This window comes from Scyliorhinus torazame, chromosome 18 (genome assembly GCF_047496885.1).
Source record: "Scyliorhinus torazame isolate Kashiwa2021f chromosome 18, sScyTor2.1, whole genome shotgun sequence".
NCBI lineage: Eukaryota > Metazoa > Chordata > Chondrichthyes > Carcharhiniformes > Scyliorhinidae > Scyliorhinus > Scyliorhinus torazame.
In genome coordinates this window covers 93,784,614-93,809,336 of record NC_092724.1, presented here as the reverse complement: position 1 = coordinate 93,809,336, position 24,723 = coordinate 93,784,614, and positions in this window count along the sequence as shown.

Below are 24,723 nucleotides of genomic sequence, written 5' to 3'. Positions count from 1 at the left end.
CCTCCAATCCTGTTTTCATCGGGCTGAATAAACCCAGCCAATTAACTTCAATTCTCTCTCCAAAGATGTCGCTTGACCTGCCAAGTATTTCCAGAATTTTCTGTTTCCATGACACTAAATTGTTATCTATTTGAGATTGCTGGGGTGGGGTGGGGGGGATCTAGACTTTTGTGTGATAGTGTAAGATGGGTCTTCACAAATCAGCTGACCATTTTACTTTTTTCCTCATTTTGATTCCATTGAAGTCCAGATTTCCTCCTGAGAATTGTTCCATTCTTGGTGAATTGTCGTGTTTCTAATGCCGCGAGACTGGACCACTAAACATACCACATAATAACGTCCCTGCAATTCTACAGTTAGAGCATCATTATCCATCCTGTGCTGACTCAATTCTCTGCTCGGTTGGCTTTGTGGCGTTACTTGTGTTGCTGTAACTGTGTACAAAAATGATGAACTCCCTAAACTACTGGGAGGCAACAAGCCATCATTGACAGGTGGTGATTAGCCTGGTGAGAACAAAGGGGAGAAATCTCTGCCTTTCGATCCAACATCCCGCTCTCCGATCTGACTTGACACTCCCCCATCCCTCTGCTCCGACCCAAATGCCTCCTCACCCTTCCCTCCGCCCCCCCCCCCCACCCCCCCCCCCCCCCCACCTCGCTCCCTCCCCTTCCTCCTCCCTCCTCCCTGGTCTGAATCATCCACACATACCCCTGCCCCCCACCGCCCTTCGCTGCTCCTGTCTCACCCAGCCTGAGAGAGGAAGGTTGGATGAGACAGGGGCTTTGGAATCCCAGGAAGTCCGGCGAGTGTTGAAATCCACCAGAGATTAGCACTCTATGGGCCAAACATTGTAATGTCTTTGAATATTTTTAAAGCAGCGCTAGATACATTCTTGATTAACAAGGGGGTGAAAGATTATCGGGGTAGGCAAGAATGTGGGGTTGGGGTTACAATCATATCAGTCATGATATCATATCAGCTCTGATTTTAAGATTAGATGCTGAATTTTCAATCAGGTGTAAGGAGGCCAATACAGGGCCGCATGGGGGTGCCGAGCCTTTGTTTGTCGCCAAGGCACTGATTGTCGCATCTTTTTCCTATTTGACCAGCTTTCTGTTCTCCAGCGAGCTAAGGATACCAGGTGGAACACCAAGACAGGAGGGCCAATGTGAGGACCCACAGGGCTGACCAGCTGGCAGCCTCACCAGGAGGCACTCTCAGAAGGCTGCTGAAAATTGAAAGTTAAAGGATGCCCGCAGTTGTTAAAGCCATCGGTGTGGAGGAGAACCCTCACGACAGAAATGGTCTTGGCCACGGTTTATGTCCTCTGACCCTTGCAGCTCATTCATAGGGCTATTGTGAGGAAGCACTAATAGCCTGCCTCCAGCAGAGAGCCTCCAAGTTGCTGGCAGCCTTAGCGAGTGGTGAGAAGCTGCTCTGTTGCCATGTAAATATGACTGATACCTGAGGATGGCCCCTAAGCCGGACCTTAATTGGCCTAATTGGCTGGCTGGCCCCACAGAGCAGGTTGCTGTACCCAATGGCAGTCTGTCACTGGAAAACCTGCCATGTAGACACTACTGTAATGGGAAGCTGTACCAATGGGATTTTCAGCTTATTTCCCAGTGCCTCCACCACCACTGGGTTGGGGATATTCCGACCTATGTCCTTTGTTCTTGATTCTCCCTCCAGAGGAAATAGTTTTGCGCATCTATCCCGGTGAGTCACTCGATCGGATAACCCCTTTATCTTCCCATCTGCTCAAGGGAATCCAAGCCAAGTCTATGCAACCTGTCCTCCTAATTGAACCCAGTAAACTCCGAACCTTTCTCTGGATTTTGGGTGCTCAGGAGTATAAAATAGCAGACTAACCATTTCTGAAAGCAAGTCATTTTGATCCAATTTTACCTATTTTGCTGCTTTCATTCTGTTTCGTTCCTATTTGGATATGAACATATCAGCTTCAGCTTATTGGATTAGTGAAGGCAGAGATTGCAATGATATCGTAGTAGTCATGACAAATAACTTGGAGCAAACCCCATTACCAGTAGCATGTGTAATTTATCCACAGCAGATGCGCGCAGTTGGCTAGATGCCTTAGCAGTTGTCACTGGAGAACAGACTTAGGTAATGCAGGACTGATATTGATGAGAGGACTCCTGGTACGACAGTGCAAGTCTATCCTAGTCTTACTTAAGTAACAATGAATCAATACTTCAGCACCAAGCTGCTGATTAAATTCTTTTCATTTCAGGAGGATGTTCCATTGCGAATTTCGTGGGGGTATAATATGGGCAGTAATGAACTCAATAAATATGAGCTAATTCAAGTCTATCTAGGAGCTGCCATGACGTGATCAGCTGGTCTCGGTTGGTACTGCTCTCACCTCTCAGTCAGAGCACTTTGGATTCAAGTTCCACTCCAAAGACTTGAGCCCAAATTCTAGGCTGACTCTCCAATGCAACACTGAGAGAAATCTACATTGTTGGAGTGCTGACCCCTAGACCTGTTGTTAAACTGAAGTTGTGCCTGTCCTCTTAGGTGGACATGAAAGATTCTACGGCACGATTATAAGAGCAGGTGGGGAGTGCGGTCTGACATTTACCCCATAACCAGCACCAAACAAAGATTTGCTGGGCATAATCACAGTTCTGTTTGTGGGATCTTGCTGTGTAAAAATGGGCTGCCATTTTCCCTACACTGCAACCGTGACTAAACTTCAAACATTCCAAATTGGCTGTACATTGCCTTGGGAAGCCCCGAGGTTGAATGGCTGTGGAAATGTTTCCTTTCACGAATGCTGCACGTTGAAAATATTTGTGGGGCGTGATTCAGCGACCCTGTTGCGCCCTATACAAATCCAGGCTCAATGGGTGAATCACCGCAAGCCCAAAATCGGGCCCTGCGCCGGGCATCGGCCTGATCGCGAGTCACCCGGTTCACTCGGCCTGGCACAGTCTGGATCTCGTCCAGCGAGAATATATAAATGAGCCGTATGGCTCCATTAAATACCCAGATGTCAGATTCATCCGTGCCCAGGACTCGACGTGAGACCTTGCCAGGGTGCATTTAGTAATGGTCCACACAAACGTGGGCCAGGCGTATCGGCACCTGGGGGGGGGGTCTTCCAGGCCATTAGAAATCCTTGGGTGGTTGGGGACTGGTCATTGTGGCACCCAGGCTGGCAGTACCAGGATGCCCAGTGCCAGTTTTACACTGCCAGGGGTTGGACCCGGGGTTGCGGAACTTTGCCAGGTTGGGGACAGGGGTGAGGAGGGTTCCCGGGGGCTTCTCTAATGTCAGGGGGGCGATGGGGGCGGGGGTCACACAAATGGGGGTGGGGGTGTGTGGGGGGGGCCTGAAGGTGTTTGGTCTGCGGGGATCATTTCCTGCCGGTGAGCAAAACGGCAAAGTGCCGTTGAATAGCGGCGCGGAGAAACATCCCGCTCAACCCGCCATTCAGCGGACCTTGGGCTGGATTCTCCGCCCCGCCGCGCCACGTTTCAGGTTCCCCCCACCGACGGAATTCTCCGTTTCGCCGGCTGGTCAATGGGGCTTCCCATTGTGGGGCAGCCCCTTGCCGTCGGGAATCCCCCCGGCTGCCGGCAAACGGAGCATCCCGCCGGTGGAGAATCCAGCCCATTAACTTGGGACCGCAGAATCGCACCGACGTTGGCTGAAAAGTTTCAGATCATCAGTAGGGTTTCTGCTGTTGAATCATAGATAACACTGTGACTGGGGATTTCTAAACCGTTGAACAGGCCTGGTCTCCCTCCATTTTCTATCCCACTTTATTCCCCATATACAGGACATGCATTTAAGGAGAATGTAATTCATGAAAGCTTTAGAAGGTCGAACAGTCAACCTACATTATAACACACTGCTTAGCTTTTGAAAATATTTTTCAGCTGTGAAACACTTTGGAATGACCCGAGCGGGTAACAAGCCCTTTTACCCTGAGTGACAGAGTCTGAGGGTGAGTGTGGGATCTGATACTAGCAATGGTATGAATCTTTAACTACTTTTTATCCATTACCAGCGACAAACTTGGATGTATTAATATTTTAATCATTGCCGTGTCAGCCAAATGACTTTGATCTGATTAGATTCTGTTCACAAGACAGCCCATTAACAGAAGCATCTGCCCTCACTTGACAACGACGGTGAACATTGATGTATTTCTCCTACTTTTCACAGGGTTCTCCTGACACCACATTAAGCAGTGTTGTTACTTTTTTTTCCCTCTTTTTTTTCCCCCCTTTGTGATTTGTGTGTGTGTGCCCTTCTCTTCCTCAGCTCACTGGGCTAAATTGCTGGCTTTTAAAGCAGACCAAGGCAGGCCAGCAGCACGGTTCAATTCCCGTACCAGCCTGCCCGAACAGGTGCCGGAATGTGGCAACTAGGGGCTTTTCACAGTAACTTAATTGAAGCCTACTTGTGACAAGAAGTGATTTTCATTTCATTTTTACACAGAGGGTAGTGGGTGCCTGGAACTCGCTACCGGAGGAGGTGGTGGAAGCAGGGATGATAGTGACATTTAAGGGGCATCTTGACAAATACATGAATAGGATGGGAATAGAGGGATACGGACCCAGGAAGTGGAGAAGATTTTAGTTTAAATGGGCAGCATGGTCGGCGCAGGCTTGGAGGGCCGAAGGGCCTGTTCCTGTGCTGTACCTTTCTTTGTTCTTTGTCATGAGCGACGTTTGGGTCTGCGGACTGGTATGAGGGCCCCCTTATCCTCTTTGCCCAGGGATGGTGCTCAGGTGTTGTCTGCAGAGGGTCTGGAGGTGTATACCTGACAGGGGATTGACATTTCCGCATGGAGTACCTGGGTGGGGCTGGTGCAGCCAACGCAGTGTCAGTAACCGGTTCGGCGGTCTCGGTGGCTGAATTTCCATTTCGGAAGTGGAGTTGCACGGGTCTGCATCTGCCATCTCGGTGTCTTGGGGCTCTACGCTCGATGGGGCCATGGCGGCAGTGGGGGAAGATGGATTATGCAGAACCAGGGTGTCCCGGAGTGTGTCCTGCAGATTAGTGACGCGGCTGCAAAGGTGGCCTGTTCAATTTGCGGCCTTCTGCTCGCACCTTGTTTGAGACGGTCCGGCCTGTGACAATAACACACCCGGGATCTATGTGGTGCTGTCGCCGAAATTCCAGACATGTACTGAGTCACCCGGGGAGAATCTTTGACCGCGGCGTCGCTGTCCCATGTCTGCCTCGGACCTCTCCTGGACAGAGCGCACCTTCCCATCAATGTCCGGGAGTACCAGGCTCAGCCGAGTGTGGAGGCAGCATCTCTTTAGCAGCTCAGATGATGCAACCTCTGTCGGCATGTGGCATGGTCCAATTGCAGAAAAGGAACCGGCCGACTGTGTCTCCAAAGACCCCGAGGTCTGCTTTCTCTTCCGTGTTTGAATGATTGGACCGCCCGCTCGGCTTACCCATTCAAGGCCAGATGGTACGGAGCAATGCGCACGTGGCGAATCCTGTTTGAGCACATAAATGAGCCGAACTCAGCACTGGTGAAAACCGTCCCGTTATCCGGAACTAGCAGCTGAATGTCTGGAGTAGCTGTTCGACCGTGGCTTTTCGCGGTAGTTGCCTGCATCCGGTGTCCTTCCATCCACTTGGCGTCGGAGTCAACAATGACGAGGAACATGGAGCCCTGGAACGGTCTCCCGACGTCAATGTGGAGGCAGGACCAGGGTCCACCCGGCTGGTGGCAATTCTGGTGTTCCTGTCACGGCACACAACGCTGGGCCAATTTCTCAATGCCAGCATATCGTCCGACCACCAGATATAACTGCGGGCCAACACCTTCATTTTTGAAACTCCCTGGTGCCCGCTGTGGAGGTCCTGTAAGAGCGGGATGCGCCCATGTTCCGGAATCACGACTCGTGTTCGCCACAGGATAACGCTGTCCTCAACACTTAGCTCTAGGATTTTGGTCGTGTAGGCCCTCAAGTCATCTGGCAAAGCGTGGTGTTGGGCCCTATGTAAGATAATGGCCGGGATTCACCGAGCCTGCGCCGGTTTGGAGAATCGGCGCGGCACCGGTCGGGGGCCGTTGAAAGCGGCCCCCGCAGCGATTCTCCGCGCTTGACGGGCCGAGTCCCGCCTACGTGGTTTACATATGGTCCTACCCAGCGGGACCTCGGTGTTCTGGCTGCGGGGACCAACCTGTTGGGAGGGCGGGGGCATCCGATTCCAGGGGGGGGCCTCCACGGTGGCCAGGCCCGTGATCGGAGGCTACCGATCGGCTGGCGCACTCATTCTGGGGGGCGGCCTATTTTCGTCCGCACCAGGCCCCTGTATGGCTCCACCATGTTGCCCGGGGGCTGGCGCGGAGATGGCAACCACGCGCATGAGCCTGCACAGAGACGGCCGTGGCACGCTTGCGCGGACCCGCGCCAGCCGTGCAGGGTCGGCTTTCGGCGGCAGAGCAGTGCACAGCACTCCGGCGCCGTTCTGGCCCGAGGAAGAGGAGGATTACTGGGCCCGAAGGCCCGTTGACGCCGGCGTCGCTCGAGCCAGTTTTGACACTGGCTTCAACACTTGGCTGCAATATCGGTGAATCCCGGCCAATGTGCCTGACACGAGACAGCTACGGGTCCGTCTGGGTCGAAACTCGAATGCGAGATGCTGTTATGGGCAAAGAGTCCATAAAATGCAAGGTGACGATGACTCCGCTGGCAGAGGCAGGCGTCGCCGGCCTGGTGGGGAGAGGGAGGTGGTTTAATGCATCTGCGTAGGGAATCTTCATCCCCGAGCAGTGTTCCAGTATGTACTCGTACGCGTCCAGCAGCGTGGCCCAATGTTGGATTCGTCCGCACGTCATGAGGGGAATTGCCAGGTCCTCCTTGAACAGACCCAACAAAGGCTTGTGATCCGTAAACACCGTGAATGCATGTCCAGAAACATACTGATGAAATGTCTTCACCCAGAAAACAGCAGCCAGACTCTCCTTCTCGATCTGCATAGTTCTATAGTTCCGTTCTGCATCGGCGGGCGCCAACCCGGGAAGGAGATGCATCGCACGTCAATATGAGTGGCTTGGCTGGGTTAAATTGGGTGAACAACCAGGATGATGAGAGCTGCATTTTTACCATGGAGAAAGCCGCTCGCTCTGCCTGAGCACATTCCCATGACAGACCCTTTTTCAACAATCGATGGAGGGGAGCCAGCAGTGTTACCAGGTTGGGGATGAACTTCCCATAGTCGTTAACGAGACCTAGGTATGGGGGCCTTCCAGATGGCACTTACCTTGTCCTTAATGAGGTGCAGGCCGCGTATCCTAAATCAGCCACCTCCACCGCGTGGAACACACATTTCTCCTGGCGTAGGCAAACGCAAGCCTCCTCGAAACGCTGGACAACTTTGGCCAGGTTCTGCGGATGCTCCATGTCGGACTACCCCTTAATCACTACATTGTCTAGGTAGATTGCCACAGGCGGCAACCTCTGTAGGATATCCTCCATTACCTGCTGGCAAATCGCACAAGCCGAGGAGACCCAAAGGTTCGTTCAGCCCCCAGTGCGTATTAATCATCACAAATCGCCGGGAGCCAGGGTGCAATACCAGTTGGAGATATTCGTGGCTCATGTCTAACTTCGCAAACGTGCGACCGCGACTGAACTTTTGTATAAGTCCTCAATGCATCCTCAAACAGGATAACAATCCAAACAAGAGACACAGTTTACCGTCATATTATAGGCACCACAAAGGTATATGGAGACATCAGGCTTCATAACGGATCTGGGGCTGCCCAGTCGGAGAACTGCACAGAGCATATTATACCCAAGCACTCCAAACAATCCAGCTTTGTATTCACTTTAGGCCTCAAGGCAATATGGGTTTGGCAGGGAAATAGCACAACTGTGCCGATGGGTCAACACTAATCTTGGGCACTGCCCCTTTTACGGTGTCCTGTCCCTCCTGGAAGACATCAGGGAATTTAGCCAAGGCCCCCTCCGGTTCATGTGGGTACATGCGGCAGACTCGTTGCCAGTCAAGGCGGAGGTACTGCAACCAGTCACAGCCCAGCAAGCTTGGTCCGCCCCCGTACCACTACTAATGACAGATTGGCCAATTGTTGCCCATACGTGACTTGGACTACCTGCAATGGCCAATGGCTCCCCCATATACATTGCCATCCAGGCATCGGTATCTCGTAGAGTCAATGCCTGGATATCCGATCAGATTAGGTCTAACATTTAGCAGCCGACTACAGAAACTGCTGCTTCGGTATCCAACTCCACCTTTATGGGGTGCTCGTTCACCTGAAGTATGACATGGATCGGCGGTACTCATGGTGCCGCATTTTGCACAATTCCACAAGCATTGCAACTTCTGGTATGAGTCATCTTCCTCATCCAATTATTATGCCCGGTAACGGGGAGGGTGGGAGGATTGGGGAGTGAACCCTCTTGGAGCCATCTGTCGCCTCGGCCTAAGCAGCCTGTTGTTGGCACGTATCCGTGGTCCGGGTCTTCTCTGTCGGGGGAGACTGCTCGACAGCCTTCTGGGTCTCTGTGGTGGCAGTCTGCATCCCTACAGTAAAGGCCCCAAGGTCAGGGGTCTGTCTCTTCGGTCGTCGGAAAGGCTGCACGGCGCTCGTTCAGGACCACCATGCCTTGGAGCCCCTGGACTCCCTGTTCAGCGCTTTCGCAGGAGGTGGCTATCTCAACCGCCCGTTGAAAATCCAAGTGAGTTTCTGCTGGGATCTTTCGTTGCATTGCTGCGCCGCAGATCCCTCATACCAAACGGTCTCTCTCGGTTTTCTTCAACGTCGCTCCTAACTCGCAGAACTCAACGAGCTCTCGTAGGTGGGCCAAAAAGTCGGTAATGGATTCTCCCTGACTCTGGGTGGCCTTGTGAAATTGAAAACGGCGAGCTATTATCGGTGGCTTGGAGTTAAAATTTTCCCTGACTAAGGCCTCTCAGAGGCGAAAGAGCACCTGGAGCGTATCTGAAGCATCAGGATAGGTCAAGTGGCGCCTCCGCAAGCCATGAGCAGGATTACCATTTGCTGTTCATCGCCGATTATAATGTTTATTCGAAAGAAGTATTGCATTCGCTCAATGTACTGCCCCCAATCATCAATACCTGCATTAAATTGCTCCAATTTTCCCATGTGAGGCAACTCTGCTGGTTGAAGAGCAGCCTCCTGAGGCCTATTCAAGTGGTCCGAGTTCACATCACCTTACATAGAAGACAGGAGCAGGAGGAGGCCTTTTGGTCCTTCGAGCCTCCTGCGCCATTCATCATGGTCATCGCTGATCATCCAACTCAATAGCCTAATCCTGCTTTCTCCCCAAAGCCTTTGATCCCATTCTCCCCAAGTGCTATATCCAGCCGCCTCTTGAATATATTCAAAGTTTTAGCATCAACTACTTCCTGTGGTAATGAATTCCACAGGCTCACCACTCTTTGTGTGAAGAAATGTCTCCTTATCTCTGTACGAAATGGTTTACCCTGAATCCTCAGGCTGTGACCCCTTGTTCTGGACACACCCACCATTGGTACCATCTTCGCTGCATCTACCCTGTCTAGTCCTGTTAGAATTTTATAAGTCTCTATGAGATCCCCCCTCATTCTTCTGAACTCCAGCGAGAACAATCCAAACATGGACAATCTCTCCTCAAATGATAATCCCTGGAATCAATCTGGTAAACCTTCGCTGCACTCCCTCGAGAGCAAGAACATCCTTCTTCAGAGAAGGAGATCAAAACTGCACACAATACTCTAAGTGTGGCCTCACCAAGGCCCTGTACAATTGCAGCAACACATCCCTGTTTCTGTACTCGAAACCTCTCGCAATGAAGGCTAACATACCATTAGCCTTCTTTATCGCCTGCTGCACCTGCATGCTTACCTTCAGCGAATGGTGCACAAGAACACCCAGGTCCCGCTGCACACTCCCCTCTCCCAATTTACAACCTGCCTTTCTGTTTTTGCTTCCAAAATGAATGAATAACCTCACACTTTGGATCCTCGTCGCCAGTGTAGAATCCGCACAGAGTGATCACATGGAACAAGTGTAGGATGCAAAAATAAAGGTTTATTTGTATGTACATTAACTACCCCACTCCCCGAAGGGTCTCCCGCCCAGAGCGATACTCAGGCAGGGGTTTTTATACTCTGAGGGCTCCCCTCATTAAAGGTGAAGGCCCCGCACAATTACTGGAGAGGATCGCACTCTGCAGAGGTCACGGAGACCTGAATGGTCCACACCCCGTGACCTCTGCAGGGGTTGTAACATCATGTATATTGTTTTCATTATGTCACATGATGGGCAGGAGTTCTGAATTTGAGTGGTAGGGCGTGAGCAAAGATGCAGATCAGGCACACTCTATTTGAATGGAGCAGGAGGCCCAATTGATTAAATGGCCTACTCCCCTTCTTATCTTCCTACATTCACCAGGTGTTGCATAAATCAAACTCTCCCCCTGCTTTAGGTTTGAGGCCCTGTTGGATTCACAGCTGAACACAGGCTGTCAACTGCACTACAGCCAATCTTGTGTACTGTCCACCCACAGACTTAATGGAAAGCTCACACAGACATCCCAGAGGTGCAGCTATCCCATGATGAAGAATAAAAGACCGACTGTTCCAGTCAGCCCGCTCCACACAAATGTCTTGTGCATCACAAAAGAGAAACTTCCCAACCCAACCAAAATCATGTCATCTCCAGGCCAATTAACGGTGGGGAGAGGTGGGGGGGGGGGGGGGGGGGGGGGGCGGGGGGGGGGGAGGAAAATTATTTTCCGATCCCAATAGGTAATCAAAACCAGTCCATGTTACTACTCTGACCCTGATTACCGTTACATAGTGACCGGAAATCTCCAGCGGTTGGGGTTCTCTGTTCCCGCCGGAAATCCCATTGACAAGCAGTGGGCGTATAGAATCCCGCCGCCAGGGAATGGAGCGCCGCCGAGAAACACGCGACTGAGGGATCGGAGAATCCCTGTCAGTTGGTACTTCTCGTGTGAGGGCTTCTCCACCGCAGCCAATAACAATCTCACACTTTAAGGAACTCAGTTAACCAGCTGCTTGAGTTGGTGGCCTGCTCTAGAGTGCACTAAACTCTGGGGACAGATTCCCTTCCCGACTTCAAACTTAGTCCTGGTTTAGCAGAACTTGAGATTGATTGTGGCCCCTTGCTCCTCCCTGAACTAATTAATTGAAATAATCCATCAGCACAAAGACATGTTAGTCCCTTCAACATCTTGTGAAGTTTGGACAATTCACCCTTCAGGTTAGATTTCTCTAAAATTCTTCATTGAAAAAAAGACCGGGACTTCTATAATGGGCAACCAACCTTCAATGCCAATTTCGCACCTCGGTGGCAAGTTCAAAATGCTTGCCAAACTCCTCCCAATTCCTTCTTTGTGCTGTGTGCTTGCTCAGTGCATCATTTTCCATTGGTCTCTCGTGCATGAAGGTGCGGCCTTTAAAGGCAACAAACTTACTGCTCTGGAGTTTTCCAATTCTCCATGCACCACCCACCATTTTACTTGAATGAGGGGAAATGCGAGCTGAATATAGAAGAATCAATGCTGCAATGACACTTTTCAAAACGTAATTATTCCTCAGTGGTTCTTTGCTGAGGTCTGTTGAGACACCCATTAACAAACAGAGCCCTGCAATCCTGTGCTTCCCACCGAGAGCCGTGCTGCAAGAATGGTGGTGGGGGTTGGTCAGAGATGGGGCTACCAAATTGTCACCCTGATATTCAAACCCAGACTTCCTTTGAGTATGATTTAATTCCGATGGTGTGGAAATATGCACAGAATTGCTCGAAGAGTAATCTTCACAAACAGAACTTTGATTAAACTGGAGGATGATTTAATTGTTCTTCCTATTTTAGGCAAAGTCCAATTTTCCAGCTGTGAGATGGTTCAATTAATTCAGGACATGCATCCAATTACGTTTTTCAGTGAAGTAACGCCCAAGGGAGAGTAGGGCAATAACATTTACAGAGCATATAGCCACTGTTCAATTGGAGAAATCACCTTGCACAGTCCATTTTCTGCAGACAATCACTGATTGAATTATCACTTGGAAGAATCTTTCTTTCCTTCTGAAAATGTAATTAAATATTTATGGAGTAATTGACCCACAGAGGCAGATTTGTGGTTGAGACATGTATTTTGGTGCACTGTTGATTTACGATTTGCTTTTTCAGTCTTCTCTCAATCTTCTGCGTTCCTGCTGAAAACACAGATTCATATCGAGATCCACTTGCTGGAGTTCCAAATACCATCCAGTGCCCTGATTGGTTAACCTCCATGATTGAATTTAGACCTGGTAGAAAAGGGATATTTCCATCCAACCCAGTCATCACTCAGTGTTCACAGATCAACAACGGGTTCCTTGGTTGGCAGTCGCCGTCAGCATCTGAAAATCGCTGAGGTGTATTTTAGGGGAGGATGTATTTCACGGTGAGGAAGGCAGGGATTGCTTCCTTCAGTCTATTGTTTAGAAGAAGCTTGAATATTGTGAAGACCAAGACTAGATAAAGAGAGCTAAGTTCATCTTTCACCAACTCCCCTTCCGCCCCTCCCCCTCCTCCCCTCCCCAAGAATCTCATCTCCCTGGTCTCGGAACACATCATCTGGACAAATGAATCAACATGCCAGATTTCGACCTAGGGAAAAGGTCGATAAATATTCCCTGTCCCTTTCTATAAATATCAGAAGGTTATGCAAATGAAGCCACAATTGAGGATTCGGCACCTAACCTCGGCCGACACTCCAGTGCAGTACTGAAGGAGTGCTACATTGTCAGAGGTGCCGACTTTCAATAACACATGAGGGTAAGGAGCATTGTCACCAGTGAGTCAAAATGTTGCGAGTTCAGAACCCCTTTGAGAAAGTTGAGCACATTATCCAGGCTGACCCTTCAGCTCAAAACTGAGGGAGAGCAGCATTGCTGGAGATACTTATTTTTGGCGAGATATTAAACTGAGACCATCATGTTGCTTGTGGATGTTAAAAAATAAATCTATGAAATTATTTGCAACACCTAGGTGTTCGCCCCCTGGATTACGTTTATCCTGCAAACAACCTCGATAAAATGGATTATGTGATCACTTAACTCACTGGTGTGTGTTTGTGTGTGTGTGTGTGTGGGGACCCTCGGGTCATGTGCAAATTGGCTGCCAGTTCTTCCTATCTTGCAACAGTGACTGTAGTTAACAAAGTACTTTGGCAGTTCTCAGATTGTGATCAGTGGTGTGGGAACGTAAAGCCTTTGTTTTTCCTTTGCTCATTCTAAACTATGTCCTGAATATTCAGGTTTTATTCCATGAAGAATAGACAAGATCTCTTTATTTTGAATTTTAAAAAAGGTGTGTGCAGATCTAAGATCTGTTTAGGCATTGTGAAATTAGATGTATAAATGGTCACTGTTCATAATCAGTTGGAGTCCACACAATAATTTAATTAATTTGGATCCAGACCTGTTGGAGCAGACAAACTGTTAGCTCATAGATAGTTTAATGTCAATAAATAATTATCATTCTGATTTTTTTCCTCCTTGACGTGAGGAAGATATTTGCCACAGAGTCTTGTAACATGCATCGACTGTTACGCTGTAACTACCACATGTAGCTGACTAGGCAACCTGCCTGCCCAAAACGCCTGCCACAGACATATCAGAAGGATTTGTAAGTTGATATTCAACCTGCTTAAGCCATGGTATGAACACACCTTCTATGGCCATCGTTATAACCCGCATGAGACCCACGGGAATGACGCGATTGATTTCCCATGGGACTCGGGGAATACAAGCTCTCCCGTTGAGGGGCGGAGGCCAAACAGCAGGGCTCGTTAAATCCCCGAGATAAAAGCCAGCCCAGAAGGGAACCAAAATCTTCGGATAGTCCCGCTGAGACTAGGGTTCGCTCTGCCTGGTGTATTTCCCCATTACGAGTAGGAAATAAACTTCATTTTACTTACCTTTTCAGGACTCCTCTTAGACTACAATCGCCATCAAGTCCAAGAGTGTGATTCGAACCCAGAGTTTCTGACTCAGAATGGGGGTGGTGCTACCCACTGTCTCACAAGACCTCTCCACTGTGATTCAATAGTGCTGTTGAAAATATCAACATTGGCCATAATCTTTCCATTAGGATTGGACCCCGTTTCCAACCCAGGTCACACAAAAAAAAATCCTCTTGCTTTCCTCTGATTATTCTGGACAATCTTCTGACGGAGGATCCTGCAAAGCTCATTCAGTGCAGGGAACCTGGGAGAGAATCACGCAGAAGCCACTTCGCTTTTTACGACACGAGCCGTTGCATTCTATTAGTTCAGAGTTTAAATATCCCAACCTTCTCAGTGTGTTAGTGAATGTGTGTGTGAGTGAATGGTTAAATGTGTGAGGTACCCTCATAGAACATAGAAAATACAGCACAGAACAGGCCCTTCGGCCCACGATGTTGTGCCGAACCTTTGTCCTAGATTAATCATAGATTATCATTGAATTTACAGTGCAGAAGGAGGCCATTCGGCCCCCTGAGTCTGCACCGGCTCTTGGAAAGAACACCCTACCCAAACTCAACACCTCCACCCAACACCAAGGGCAATTTTGGACACTAAGGGCAATTTATCATGGCCAATCCACCTACCCTGCACATCTTTGGACTGTGGGAGGCAACCGGAGCACCTGGAGGAAACCCACGCAGACACGGGGAGGACGTGCAGACTCCGCACAGACAGTGACCCAAGCCGGAATCGAACCTGGGATCCTGGAGCTGTGAAGCAATTGTGCTATCCACAATGCTACCGTGCTGCCCTTAAGAACAAATAAATCTACACTATATCATTTTACCGTAATCCATGTACCTATCCAATAGTTGCTTGAAGGTCCCTAATGTTTCCGACTCAACTACTTGCACAGGCAGTGCATTCCATGCCCCCACTACTCTCTGGGTAAAGATCCTACCTCTGATATCCCTCCTATATCTTCCACCTTTCACCTTAAATTTATGTCCCCTTGTAATGGTTTGTTCCACCCGGGGAAAAAGTCTCTGACTGTCTACTCTATCTATTCCCCTGATCATCTTATAAACCTCTATCAAGTCGCCCCTCATCCTTCTCCGTTCTAATGAGAAGAGGCCTAGCACCCTCAACCTTTCCTCGTAAGACCTACTCTCCATTCCAGGTAACATCCTGGTTAATCTTCTTTGCACCTTTTCCAAAGCTTCCACATCCTTCTTAAAATGAGGTGACCAGAACTGTACACAGTACTCCAAATGTGGCCTTACCAAAGTTTTGTACAGCTGCATCATCACCTCACGGCTCTTAAATTCAATCCCTCTGTTAATGAACGCGAGCACACCATAGGCCTTCTTCACAGCTCTATCCACTTGAGTGGCAACTTTCAAAGATGTATGAACATAGACCCCAAGATCTCTCTGCTCCTCCACATTGCCAAGAACTCTACCGTTAACCCTGTATTCCGCATTCATATTTGTCCTTCCAAAATGGACAACCTCACACTTTTCAGGGTTAAACTCCATCTGCCACTTCTCAGCCCAGCTCTGCATCCTATCTATGTCTCTTTGCAGCCGACAACAGCCCTCCTTACTATCCACAACTCCACCAATCTTCGTATCGTCTGCAAATTTACTGACCCACCCTTCAACTCCCTCATCCAAGTCATTAATGAAAATCACAAACAGCAGAGGACCCAGAACTGATCCCTGCGGTACGCCACTGGTAACTGGGATCCAGGCTGAATATTTGCCATCCACCACCACTCTCTGACTTCTATCGATTAGCCAGTTCGTTATCCAATTGGCCAAATTTCCCACTATCCCATGCCTCCTTACTTTCTGCAGAAGCCTACCATGGGGAACCTTATCAAATGCCTTACTAAAATCCATGTACACTACATCCACTGCTTTACCTTCATCCACATGCTTGGTCACCTCCTCAAAGAATTCAATAAGATTTGTAAGGCAAGACCTACCCCTCACAAATCCGTGCTGACTATCCCTAATCAAGCAGTGTCTTTCCAGATGCTCAGAAATCCTATCCTTCAGTACCCTTTCCATTACTTTGCCTACCACCGAAGTAAGACTAACTGGCCTGTAATTCCCAGGGTTATCCCTAATCCCTTTTTTGAACAGGGGCACGACATTCGCCACTCTCCAATCCCCTGGTACCACCCCTGTTGACTGTGAGGACGAAAAGATCATTGCAAACGGCTCTGCAATTTCGTCTCTTGCTTCCCATAGAATCCTTGGATATATCCCGTCAGGCCCGGGGGACTTGTCTATCCTCAAGTTTTTCAAAATGCCCAACACATTTTCCTTCCTAACAAGTATTTCCTCGAGCTGACCAATCTGTTTCACACTGTCCTCTCCAACAATATCGCCCCTCTCATTTGTAAATACAGAAGAAAAGTACTCATTCAAGACCTCTCCTATCTCTTCAGACTCAATACACAATCTCCTGCTACTGTCCTTGATCGGACCTACCCTCGCTCTAGTCATTCTCATATTTCTCACATATGTGTAAAAGGCCTTGGGGCTTTCCTTGATCCTACCCGCCAAAGATTGTTCATGCCCTCTCTTAGCTCTCCTAATCCCTTTCTTCAGTTCCCTCCTGGCTATCTTGTATCCCTCCAATGCCTTGTTTCCTCAGCCTTACATAAGTCTCCTTCTTCCTCTTAACAAGACATTCAACCTCTCTTGTCAACCATGGTTCCCTCACTCGACCATCTCTTCCCTGCCTGACAGGGACATACATATCAAGGACACGTAGTACCTGTTCCTTGAACAAGTTCCACATTTCACTTGTGTCCTTCCCTGACAGCCTATGTTCCCAACTTATGCACTTCAATTCTTGTCTGACAACATCGTATTTACCCTTCCCCCAATTGTAAACCTTGCCCTGTTGCACGCACCTATCCCTCTCCATTACTAAAGTGAAAGTCACAGAATTGTGGTCACTATCTCCAAAATGCTCCCCCACTAACAAATCTATCACTTGCCCTGGTTCATTACCAAGTACTAAATCCAATATTGCCCCTCCTCTGGTCGGACAATCTACATACTGTGTTAGAAAAGCTTCCTGGACACACTGCACAAACACCACCCCATCCAAACTATTTGATCTAAAGAGTTTCCACTCAATATTTGGGAAGTTAAAGTCACCCATGACTACTACCCTGTGACTTCTGCACCTTTCCAAAATCTGTTTCCCAATCTGTTCCTCCACATCTCTGCTACTATTGGGGGGCCTATAGAAAACTCCTAACAAGGTGACTGCTCCTTTCCTATTTCTGACTTCAACCCATACTACCTCATTAGGGTGATACTTCTCGAACTGCCTTTCTGCAGCTGTTATACTATCTCTAATTAACAATGCCACCCCCCCCCCCCCCCACCTCTTTTACCACCCTCCCTAATCTTATTGAAACATCTATAACTAGGGACCTCCAACAACCATTTCTGCCCCTCTTCTATCCAAGTTTCCGTGATGGCCACCACATCGTAGTCCCAAGTACCGATCCATGCCTTAAGTTCACCCACCTTATTCCTGATGCTTCTTGCATTGAAGTATACACACTTCAACCCATCTCCGTGCCTGCAAGTACTCTCCTTTGTCAGTGTTCCCTTCCCCACTGCCTCATTACACGCTTTGGCGTCCTGAATATCGGCTACCTCAGTTGCTGGACTACAAATCCGGTTCCCATTCCCCTGCCAAATTAGTTTAAACCCTCCCGAAGAGTACTAGAAAACCTCCCTCCCAGGATATTGGTGCCCCTCTGGTTCAGATGCAACCCGTCCTGCTTGTACAGGTCCCACCTTCCCCAGAATGCGCTCCAATTCGCCAAATACCTGAAGCCCTACCTCCTACACCATTCCTGCAGCCACGTGTTCAACTGCACTCTCTCCCTATTCCTAGCCTCACTATCACGTGGCACCGGCAACAAACCAGAGATGACAACTCTGTCTGTCCTGGCTTTTAACTTCCAGCCTAACTCCCTAAACTTGTTTATTACCTCCACACCCCTTTTCCTACCTATGCCGTTGGTACCAATGTGCACCACGACTTCTGGCTGCTCCCCCTCCCCCTTAAGGATCCTGAAGACACGATCCGAGACATCCCTGACCCTGGCACCCGGGAGGCAACATACCTTCCGGGAGTCTCGCTCGCGACCACAGAATCTCCTATCTATTCTCCTCACCATTGAATCTCCTACAACTACTGCTTTTCTATTCTCCCCCCTTCCCTTCTGAGCCCCAGAGCCAGACTCAGTGCCAAAGACCTGGCCGCTAGGGCCTTCCCCCGGTAGGTCATCCCCCCCAACAGCATCCAAAACGGTATACTTGTTTTGAAGGGGAACGGCCACGAGGGATCTCTGCACTGTCTGCCTGTTTGTTTTTTTCCCCCTGACTGTAACCCAGCTATTCTTGTCCTGTACCTTGGGTGTGGTTACCTCCCGGTAACTCTTCTCAATCACCCCCTCTGCCTCCCGGATGATCCGAAGTTCATCCATCATCAGCTCCAGTTCCCTAACACTGTCTTTGAGGAGCTGAAGTTGGGTGCACTTCCCGCAGGTATAGTCAGCGGGGACACCGGTGGTATCCCTCACCACCCACATCCTACAGGAGGAGCGTGCAACTGGCCTAGCCTCCATCCCCTCTTACCTGACAGAATATAGCTGCCCTGTGGACTAACTAGATCTCCGCCCTCCGACCCTGCTCCCAGTCAGCTGCACTCTCTGTAAACTCCTGGCTCTCTTCTCACTCTTTGCGGAAATGTCGGAAACAAAATGAAAGGAGCACCTTACTCCCTCCTCACCTAACTCCCTCGGTCACCAAACTCTTACTATAGCACTCAATACACCAAATTCAGCACTCCCTCGGTCACCAAACTCTTACTATAGCACTCAAAATGCACCAAATTCAGCACTCCCTCGGTCACCAAACTCTTACTATAGCACTCAAAATGCACCAAATTCAGCACTCAGTGCAAACGAAGCTCAATAACGAAGCTTAGAGATTAAACTGTAAAGAAGGCTTTATTAGACTAAGAACTATGTTAGAACTGAGACAAGTGCTGACTGCTACACAGCCCATGAGGCAGCCCTTTATATATGGCTCCGGGGTCCGTTTTATGGCTCCTCGCGTGCCTCCGGAGAAGAACAGGTCCCGGAGCCATCAGCCAAGGTGGAAGCGAGACCCCGGAGGTAGACTTCCTGGGGAAGACAAACAATCGGTTGTGAGGGGTCTCATTTGTGTTCGCACAGAGTAGTGACCTAATGGAGTGTAGGGCATCTGGTAGGACCTCCTGCCAGCGGGTGGTTGGGAGACTTCTCAACCGCAGGGCCAGAAGGACAGCCTTCCACACTGTCGCATTCTCCCTCTCCACCTGCCCGTTTCCCCGCGGGTTATAACTGGTCGTTCTGCTCGAGGCGATGCCTTTGCTGATGTACCCCGGTCGCTGTGGATATAAGCGGGGACCCGAACAGGGTGAAGATGCTGTGCACTGCCTTAATCACAGTGGCTGAGGTCATGTCGGGACAGGGAATGGCGAATGGGAAACGGGAGAACTCATCGATCACGGTGAGGAAATAGGCATAACGATTGGTGGACGGGAGGGGCCCCTTGAAGTCCACGCTCAGTCGCTCAAAGGGACCCGAGGCCTTCACGAGCCGAACCTTGTCTGGCCGATAGAAGTGCGGTTTGCACTCCGCACAGACTTGGCAGGCCCTGACCATGGCCTTGACCTCCTTGGTTGAGTAAGGTAGGTTGCGGGACTTGATAAAATGGACGAGCCGGGTAACCCCCGGGTGGCAGAGGTCATTGTGGATGGCTTGCAGGCGGTCCTCATGCGCGTTGGCGCATGTGCCGCGGGACAGGGCATCTGGGGGCTCATTGAGCTCCCCTGGACGATACTTGATATCGTACGAGTAGGTGGAGAGTTCGATCCTCCACCTCAAAATGTTATCGTTTTTTATTTTGCCCCGTTGCGTGTTATCGAACATATAGGCGACGGACCGTTGGTCGGTGATGAGGGTAAACCTCCTACCGGCGAGGTAGTGTCTCCAGCACCGCACAGCCTACACAATGGCTTGTGCCTCCTTTTCGACTGCAGAGTGTCGAACCTCGGAGGCGGTGAGGGTTCGGGAGAAGAACGCTACTGGTCTGCCTTCCTGACTGAGGGTAGCAGCCAGGGTGATGTCTGATGCATCGCTCTCTACCTGGAAAGGGATGGTTTCGTCCACCACGTGCATAGCGGCCTTGATGATGTCGGCCTTGATGCGGTAGAAGGCCAATTGAGCCTCAGCCGAGAGGGGAAAAATGGCGGTCTTTAGGAGTGGGCGGGCTTTGTCCGCATACTTGGGGACCCACTGGGCGTAATAGGAGAAAAGCCCCAAGCACAGTTTGAGGGCCTTGAGGCTGCGGGGGAGAGGGAATTCCTTAAGGGGGTGCATGCGGTCGGGGTCGGGACCTAGGACCCCGTCTTCCACGACATAGCCGAGGATGGCCAGCCGGGTGGTGTGGAAAACGCATTTGCCCTCGTTATATATCAGGTTAAGGGCTTGGGCGGTCTGGAGGAACTTTTCGAGGTTAGCGTCATGGTCCTGCTGGTCATGGCCGCAGATGGTGACATTGTCCAAGTACGGGTATGTAGCCCGCAAACCGCACTGGTCCACCATTTGGTCCATCGCACTTTGAAAGACGGAGACCCCATTTGTGACACCGAAGGGGACCCTGAGGAAGTGGAAGAGCCGGCCGGCTGCTTCGAAGGCAGTATAGGGGCGGTCTTTTGGTCGGATGGGGAGCTGGTGGTATGCGGATTTGAGGTCGACCGTGGAAAAGACTCGGTATTGGGCGATCCGATTTACCATTTCCGCGATGCGAAGAAGTGGGTACGCATCAAGTTGCGTGAATCGGTTTATGGTCTGGCTATAATCCACGACCATCCGTTTCTTCTCCCCGGACCGGACTACCACCACTTGCGCTCTCCAAGGGCTGTTGCTAGCCTCGCTAAACCCCTTTCCCAGTAAACGCTGGACCTCTGACTTGATAAAAGCCATATCTTGGGCACTGTAGCACCGGCTCCTGGTGGCGACGGGCTTACAGTCGGGAGTGAGGTTCGCGAATAGCGAGGGGGGTGCGACTTTCAGTGTCGCAAGGCCGCATACCGTGAGGGGGGCAAGGGTCCGCCGAACTTCAGTGTCAGGCTTCGGTGGCTGCACTGGAAATCCAGTCCGAGCAGCAGGGGGGCACAGAGGTGAGGGAGGATATAAAATTTGAAACGGGTGTATTTGGTGCCCTGGATCGAGAGATCCGCAATACAGTACCCCTTGATTTGCACCTAGTGGGACAAAGATGTGAGGGCTATGGTTTGTGATGCGGGATGGGTTCGTAGGGAGCAGCGTCTTACCGTTTCAGGGTGGATAAAGCTCTCCGTGCTCCCTGAGTCGAAGAGGCATGCAGTGTCGCGCCCGTTGACCTGGACCTGCATCATGGAGTTCTGCAGGTGTTTTGGCCGAGTTTGATCGAGGGTGATCGCACCCACTCGCGGGTAGTCGGAGTCCTCAGCCGAGTCGGACTCGTAAAATGGCCGCCGCCGTCGGTCGCACGTGTCAGGTCGAGAAGATGGCCGCCGACAAGATGACCGCTCCCATGATTCGCACGAGGCTGATGACGCGTCAGAAGGGGGCGTGTCGGGTCAGTGCGCAGCAGCATTGCGAGGCCTGCAGGCCTGAGAGCCTGATTTTCAGGCCGGCTGTTCTTTGTTTTTCTGGCCCCTGGGTCTGGCCAGGCAGACCCTAGCAAAATGCCCTTTCTTCCCGCAGTCGCTGCAGATCGCGGAGCGGGCTGGGCAGCGTGGGCGTGGATGCTGGCCCTGCCCGCAGGCGTAGCACGGTGTGCCCCCATGGTGAGCGGGGCGCCGCGTGGCGCAGGCCTGTACTACGGCTGAGTCTGAGGAAGTCCGGGGGGGGCTCGTAGAGTCCGCGGGGTACGTACCCAAGTTATGTCGGGCCACCTCCAGCGAGGAGGCGAGCGTTAGCGTGTCCTGGAGGTCATTTGCCCCGTTTTCGGGCAGCCGCTGCCGGATGTAGGTCGAGCGGATGCCGGACACGAAAGCGTCTCTTTCGTGTCCGTCAGGTTCCCGGCGGACTTCTTAAAAAATTAGCACCAGTCCTGGCCCCACACCGAAGGGACATGTTCACGGACTCACTGGCAGGGGGCACCCTGCCTCCAACGCTAGCGCAGGCCACAATTTCACTAATACCCAAAAAAGATAAAGACCTGACGGAATGTGGATCATACAGACCCATTTCACTGCTGTACATGGATGCGAAAATACTCGCAAAGGTCCTGGTCAAAAGGCTGCAGGGCTGCGTACCAGAGGCGGTCGCAGAGGACCAAACGGGCTTTGTCAAGGGTAGGCAGCTCACAGCGAACATCAGGCGGCTGCTGAATGTGATAATGACCCCCCCCCCCCCCGCCCCCACCTCGGGAGAGAACACCAGAGGTGATCGTCTCCCTGAACGCAGAAAAGGCCTTTGACAGCGTCAAATGGAGTTACTGGAACAGTTTGGGCTAGGAGCGGGTGAGGCTCCTGTACAACGCTCCCAAAGCGAGTGTCCGAACTAACACCAGCCCTGAATACTTCCAGCTACAGAGAGGAACAAGACAGGGCTGCCCCCTGTCCTCACTCTTATTCGCACTAGCGATCAAACCCCTGACGATAGTCCTGCAGGACGCAAAAAGCTGGAACGGAATCCGGAGAGGAGACAGAGAGCACAGAGTCTCACTCTATGCAGATGACCTGCTCCTCTATGTCTCAAAGCCACAGGAGGGACTGAAGGCAATACTGCAAATTCTGAAAGAGTTTGGAACCTTCTCGGGCTACAAACATAACCTGGGCAAAAGCGAGGCATTCCCAGTGAACCCAAAAGGGGGAGGTCAGAGCTGAAGGGGCTCCCGTTCAAAACGGCCCAGAACAGATTCCGTTACCTGGGGATCCAAACAGCCAGAGACTGGACACAGATCTACAAGTGGAACCTGACCAGCCTGGTGGAGGAAGTAAGAAAAGACCTTCAACGGTGGGGCTCACTCCCACTCTCCCAGTGCCAGAGGAGCCCGGCCAACCACACCCACATGTTTTGGGCTTGGCCCAAGCTTGCTGGGTTCTGGACAGCCTTCTCCGAGGCAATGTCCAAGGTTGTGGGGATGAGGGTGAAGCCATGCCCAATAGTGGCAATCTTTGGGGTATCGGAGCAGCCAGAGCTGCACATGGGGAAGGGGGCCAACGCCCTCGCTTTCGCTTCCCTAATCGCACGCTGGAGAATCCTGCTCGGCTGGCGATCGGCAGCACCACCTACAGCTGCAGACTGGCTCGCTGACCTCTCGGAATTTCTCCACCTGGAGAAGATTAAGTACGTCACCCGAGGGTCAGAGGAAGGCTTCCTGGATACTTGGGGGCAGTTCGTCGGCCTGTTCCAAAACCTGTTCGAGGCCAGCAACGAGGGGTAAGCCAGGGGAAAAAAAAGATGAAGAACCAAAGGACTATGCAACCCGGGGGGAGGGGGGGAGGCGGGGAGGGGGGGGGGGGGGGGGGGGGCACGGGGAATGGGGAAACCACAAGATAAGGGGAAGGGTGTTGAAACCAATGGGGGGTGGGGGAGGAGGAAGGAGGAACACTGTAGACCGATCCAGAGGGCTGCAAAATGTATGTACAGTTCGTCAAGTGAAGGACAAAACAAACCTCTCTATAAAATAAAGCAAATTTGCGCGGGCAAGAAAAATGTAATGTATATAAGTAACAACTGTTTATAAATATGTGAAAAGCCAATAAAAATATATTTTTTTAATAAAGTGTAATTGTAGTGTCAGTGGGGGAGGCAGGTCAGGTCTGGCCAGAGGTATTGAGGGGTAAGGAATCGAGACAGGTGGTCAAGGGTGGGTTCGGTGGTGAAGGCTAGTTAGGGCAGGTCACGGGGAGTTGGGGGGGGTCAGGGGTGAGACACGGGTCAGTGAGGAATCAATTGGTGGGGCTAGTCAGGTCTGGTCGAGGGGAGTCAGGAGATTTTGTGGGGTAGTCGGGGGATCTGGGAGGAGCCAGGTGATGGGGGTGAGTCAGGACAAATTGGGTGGGAGTCGGGCAGATCAGGGGTAGCCAGAGGAGTCAGGAACAGTAAGGGTGGGGGAGAATCAGGGAAGATAGTAGGAGGGTCGAGAGGGTGAGTCCGAGGGGTTAGTTGTATAGTTAGGAGTTCGGCTAGGATTTTCATAGAATCATAGAAACCCTACACTGCAGAAGGAGGCCATTGGGCCCATCGAATCGGCACGCACCCTCCGGAAGAGCACCCCACCTAGGCCCACACCCCCGCCCTATCCCCAAAACCCCACCTAGCCTTTGGACACGAAGGAGCATTTTAATATGATCAATCCACCTAACTTGCACATCTTTGGACTGTGGGAAGAAACTGGAGCTCCTGGAGGAGACCCACGCAGACACGGGGAGAATGTGCAAACACCACACAGTTTTTCTGTCTAACATTTCCTGGGTAAAGTGGGTAGCGTCAAAAGCCTCCACCTACAACACAGAGTTGGAGACTTTTTCAGAGGGTCCCGGGAAGCAGGGGAATTAGCCATTGGAAATTCAAATTTGCGGGCAATTGCCACAGATTCACTGCGTTAGCATTTCCGAGGGGGGCTCGAAACGCATCTCCAGT